This window comes from Gracilinanus agilis, chromosome 4 (genome assembly GCF_016433145.1).
Source record: "Gracilinanus agilis isolate LMUSP501 chromosome 4, AgileGrace, whole genome shotgun sequence".
NCBI lineage: Eukaryota > Metazoa > Chordata > Mammalia > Didelphimorphia > Didelphidae > Gracilinanus > Gracilinanus agilis.
In genome coordinates this window covers 314,808,414-314,814,391 of record NC_058133.1, presented here as the reverse complement: position 1 = coordinate 314,814,391, position 5,978 = coordinate 314,808,414, and positions in this window count along the sequence as shown.

The following is a 5,978-nucleotide window of genomic DNA, read 5'->3' as shown; positions in this document are numbered from 1 at the left end:
CTTTCTGTTTTCAAATATACACCACCTTTTGGAGTTCCTCAAAAGGGTCTAGATGGGGTGCAAAGGGAGAAAGAGGCAGAGAGCCTTTTCTTCTTGTTACATTTAGAATGTCAAGGCTTGATACTGCTCTTCAAATTACTGAAATATTAGTTTGTTGTGTGACAGTTGAGCAGCCATGCTGCACTGGTAGCCTTGTGATATTGAGAGAAAATTGAGAAGACCTCTAGCACACTGGGTAGCAAGCTTGTGGAAGGCTTTGGGGAGAACATCAATAAATCCCATAGGTTGGACTCTAATGTGTCTCAGTGAAAGGGTCTTCTGAATTGATGAGATCATGGGTCCATTGGCAATTTTGACTATTTGAGTGTCTATATTTTAATCTCCACAACATTCATGCAAAACACCAGATTGTTTTGGCTTGTTCTCCAGATTTTGATTTTTTAGTTTTGAGGGAGGGTACTTATTTATGGAAGTTCATGATTCCTTATAAATTCCCTGAAACATTGAATTCAGAAGCTTTTCCAGCATGGAATTCAGTTTCTCTTTAAACCTTTTTATTTGTGTACTGTTTTTTCATTCTATAAAAAGAGGGGATTGCATTATATATTACCTGAAGTCCCTTACATCTCCTATCATTGAGTCCATCAGTCAGTCAAGAAGCATTTATTAAATGCTAACTACATGCCAGGCATTGTGCTAGGAGCTAGAAATACAAAACAAGCCAAAAAACCCAGTCCTTACCCTTAGGGTGCTTATATTCTATTGGGGAAAATAATACCAAATGTAAGGAAACTCAGAAAAGGATAGGAATGTGGGAAAGCAGGGAGAAAGATATGCAGCATGGAGGTATGAAGAAGTCCTGTGGATGCCCTCTTTGTGGAAGATACCAGACACTCGCCATGAAAGATGACTGGCCTGGGTGCCCTTTTCAAATTTTGCTTTTGGGAGGAACCATTTGATCAGGGCTTCCTGATTCTTTGACACTGTGACAACTTTACAAAAGCAGCCATTAATGCACTATAAACTCAGAGTCTAATGAATAATAATCCATTACTGGTGTCAGCTGAAGGTTCACTGAGGATTTTAACTAATCATGTCAATAAAAAAACAAACTACTGAATCTGGGTATTTTCTACCCAATTTGTAGATGAAACCCTCAAATTCTACAGAGGAAAAATGAATTTAAATGTTTTTATTAATAGAAATTATATCACTTCAAAAGTTATTGCAAATCCTAAATTTGTGGTTTCTAAATGAATACAGTTTCATGGTACTGAGTTTAAAGTATATGTTACTGAATAGAAATCACTGGGTGTGCCTGGATCAGCAGTAACCAGTGTTGCTCTGCTTCTATTCATTTAGTCTTTTGTTAAAATAATCAACTTAAATTCCTCTTCCAAGGAGCAGTTTCCTTAAAAAGAAATCTTTTGGGCTAGTTACTTTGAAACAAATCTTTGAACTGCACTATCTTTTCAGTAAACATAAAACATAGAATTAAAGAACTGCAAAGTTAGAAGAGACCTCAGAAGTCATGTAGTCCAACCCATACCCTGCAACGAATATCCACTAAATCACATCCATTTTTGAGGCAGTCCATTTTACTTTTGGACAATTCTGATTGATCTATAAGTTTTTTTCCTTTACATAAAGGCCTAAATTCATATCTTCATACTTTCCATCCATTGTTCCTCTTCATATGGTTCTTTTTGCCTTAAACTTTTTCTGTCTATTAGCCTTTATTAGAGAACTGGCTCCTTCTTGTACTCTTGGCTATCTTTTCCAACATTGGCTGTACATTCTCTTACATTATTTTTCCCTCTTGCCATCACATTAATCCTGGTCTGGGAGGGAGAATACTTCTTGCTCCTCATTGCCCCTTCATTTTCTCCCTTTGCCTTATTCAATCAGTAACATTTCCTTTTTGGAAGCCTGGAAGACAACAATAAAGTTGTCCACCCAATTAAAATTATGGCGGCTGCAGTTTACTGAGCCTCATTCTAGCCATTCTCTTTCATTCCTCAGATGAGTTCAACACCTGACTCCTCATCATTTTTCTCTTCTCCCTAACTCCTGCTTTCACACTACAAACTTTTAATCTCTATGTAGTTGTTCCCTCAACTTTCCTAATCTTCATTTTCTCAGCCTCCTTAAATCTCATGACCTGCTCCTCCAATCCACTTAATCCATATATAAGGATGGTCACAAACTGGATCTTAACCATAATTTATTAAGTGATTGCTATGTGCAAAGCAGTGAGTGAAATACTTAGGAAACAAATAGAAAAGATGGTCCTTGTTCTCACAGAACTCACATTCTACCCAGAGAGAAGACAGATAGAAAATTTAAGCAGCAAGTCAAATGGAAAGGTCCTGTGGTTCTTAGGGTGCATTATGTAATGCAGGGTTGCTACAAGAATCCCTTACATTTACAAAACTAACTGAAGCAACCCTGACAGTTGGAAAACAGAATGTTGACCCAAACTGATCGGTGGTCTCACGGGCAAAAACCGTTGGAGTCTAAGACTATAAAAATTCCTGCAGAACCAACCATAGGGGATTTTGGCTTTTTGGCTTTTGGCTTTTGTGCTTTGCTGGATTTCCCTTGATCTCTCCCTTGACATCCTGCTATCCCTGGATCTCCCCATTGGGCCCTGGGAGGAGGGTATTTTTGGAGGGTGGAGATGGAGGGAACTAGCTTCTAAAGGCAGGCAGGGACAACCTTAAACCAAGCCATCACCTCATCTAGTAATCTGCTAAACCTTATTACATTAGGGCCGTGAATTCATCGCTGGCTGAGGGGCCGGTTCTCTCAGCCTGATTCCCCTCTTCTGTGACCCTCCCCCAGCATCAACTTCTTTCTTAGCAGCAGTTACCAGACCTTAACCCCTTTCCCCTCAGTTTACCCTTGGCTTTAATAAACCCTTTTGGCTTTTATACCAAGAGCTTCTAGTGATTCGTTATACCAACTACTAGGGCAAAGGCTGAAGAGGGAAAGAACAACTTTCCTTTATTTCTTGAGGGCTAAACCAGGCATCCATCTTGGGCAGGAAGTGAACCAGCTTTCACTTCCTATAAGGCTGGGAGTTGCTTTCCAGAAGGGACGGGCTCTTTACTCCTCCCCTCAAGGGAGCTGAGAATAACAGCAGGGAGGCCTGAATAAAACCTTTCAGCCAGACTCTCACAAGCTCTGGCTGACCCAAATTATCCTGTAACCAAAAGATAGCCTCCCTGCCTGAAGACCCAGCTGATACCACCCAGAGACCTCAATTACAAGCCTCTTGATTAGACACATTCATATTGCCCTTTATTTCATTACAATTAGCAAAACGAATGGTATTGCCTCTTCTTTTTTCTTTTAAATTTATTTAATTAGAATATTTTTTTCCATGGTTACATGATTCATGATTTTTCCCACCCCTCTTCCTTGCCCTCTCCCAGAGCTGACAAGCAGTTCCACTGGGTTATACATGTATCATTGTTCAAAATCTATTTCCTTATTATTCACATTTACAATAGTGATCTTTTAACACTAAAACTCCAGTTGTATCCCCATCAAACAACATCATCGATCATATGTTTTTCTTTTGCATTTCTACTCCCACAGTTCTTTCTCTGGATGTGGATAGTGTTCTTTCTCATAAGTTCTTTGGTGTTGTCCTGGATCATTGCATTGCTACTAGTAAAAAAGTCTGTTATATTTGATTGTGCCATGATGTTTTGGTTTCTGTGTACAATGTTCTCCTGATTCTGCTCCTTTGCTCTGCATCAGTTTCTGGAGGTCTTTCTAGTTCACATAGAAATCCTCCAGTTCATCATTCCTCTCAGCACAATAGTATTCTATCGCCATTAGATGCCACAATTTGTTCAGCCATTCCCCAGTTGATGGACACTCACACATTTTCCATTTTTTTTTGCCACCACAAAGAATGTAGCTATAAATATTTTTGTACAAGTATTTTTCCCTATTATCTCTTTGGGGTACAAACCCAGCAGGGGTATTTGCCTCTTCTTTAATGCCACATCCACTGCTAAAGTCACATTAGTTTCTAAAATTGAACCATTTAACATTGGATTGGAAACTCTCCACTTGCAAATTCTTGGGCTCAATCTCCTGAGCTAAGACACTAAAACTCTACTATATGACTATAACTCCTTATAATTCCATCTCTCCTAATACTTCATACCACTCTTCCTTTCTAACCTATTCTTTTTACTCACCAAGACCTCTATTCCATTCACTCTTCAGTACTTCTTGTGGCCACTAGATATGGATTTTCAATTAATTTTGCTCTCTTTCTAATTTCAACCTAATAATTAGTCATTTCAAATTTCCCTTGTCCTCTACTCATGGATTCTTTTGTCCCTTGTTTTAGTACCACTCTTCTCTTGACGAGCCTCAAACTTGTCCTTGAATTCACTTCTTCTAATACTCAGCTGCTGAATGAAGCTGGAGGGAATCTCATGTGCCTGCATCCATTACAAATTTATGTTAACAAACTTCAACTAGGCCCTCATTGCAGCAAGGCAGTCCTTTAAATTCCATCAGAATTTAATTTGATGTGTTTTTAACAAAATGTTTAGAGGATTGGCTTGGGAGAGCTCAGTAGAATAGCTTGATTGTGCTACTATCTTTGATCTGCTTTCCCCACAACTCCTTTCAATCTGTTTTCTGACCTCATTGTTCAACTGAAACCAATCTCTTTGAAGTTACTAGTAATCTCTTAGTTACCAAAACAAATAAAAAAATCGGTCCTCAACCATTTCAACATTTCTGCATACTCTCTTCTATGGATTTGCTTAAAATTACTTTTTTCTTATTTATTTTCTATTAGTATAACTATTCTTTTCCAATCTACTTTGCCAGTTCAGTATCCACATCACTCTCTGTTACTGTGGGTGTTTACACAAATTCTATACATGGTCTTTTTCTATCCTCCCTCTTTGCTCTCTTGGTAACTTCACTAGCTCATATGGGCTTATCTAGCATCTCTATGGAGAAGACCCCCAGATTTTTATGACCAACTCCAGGCTTTCCCATCCATGTTCATTTTGTATCACTATTTGCTCACTGAACATTTCAAATTGGATGTCCCAGAGACATCTTAAACTCAATGTGATTTAACTGTTTTAATTTATCTCTCCCTATAAATTCTCCCCTATTTCAAATTCTTCTGTTTATATCAAGTCAATGCTGTCCTTCCAGTGTCTCAGTATCATCATCAACATTATCCTCTATATGTTTAATCTGTCGAGAAATCTTGCCATTTCTACTTTCACAATGTCTCTTACGTCTGACCTTTAAAAAAACTCACATTGGTACCATATTAATTCTGGCTCTCATCACATCTTGCCTAGATTATTGTAACAGTTTCCTAATTGCTCTACCTGCCTCAAGTCTCTCATCACTCTAATCCATCCTACACATATTGCTGCCAAAGTAGTTTTCCTTAAGCAAAAATCTGACCATGTGATTTTCCTATTCAACCAAATCCAAGGGCTTCCTATTGCTTCTAGGATGAAATATAAACTCCTCTCTTTATCTTTTAAAGCGTCTCACAATCTGACCTCAAACCACCTTTCCAATCTCATTGGACATCCATCCACCTCCTTCCCATTCTATGATCCAGGCAAACTGGCCTTCTTTCTATTCTTCACAACACTCTCATTGCCTTGCCTTTTCACTGGTCATCTTTCATTCCTGAAATGAACTTCTTCATTACCTCTACTTTGTGGCATCACTCTCTCTCTTTTTTTAAAGATGCAATGCAAGTACCATCTTCTGCCCAAAGCCTTTCCTGATTCCCCACAGCTTCTATTGCCCTCTCTCAAACTTTACCTTTAACTACTTTATATCCTTTTTCATCGTTTCACACAGCACAGTAATATTGCATTACTATCTGAAAATTACTATGATTTTTACACTAGCAGAGACTATATATATATATATATATATATATATTATATATATATATATATATA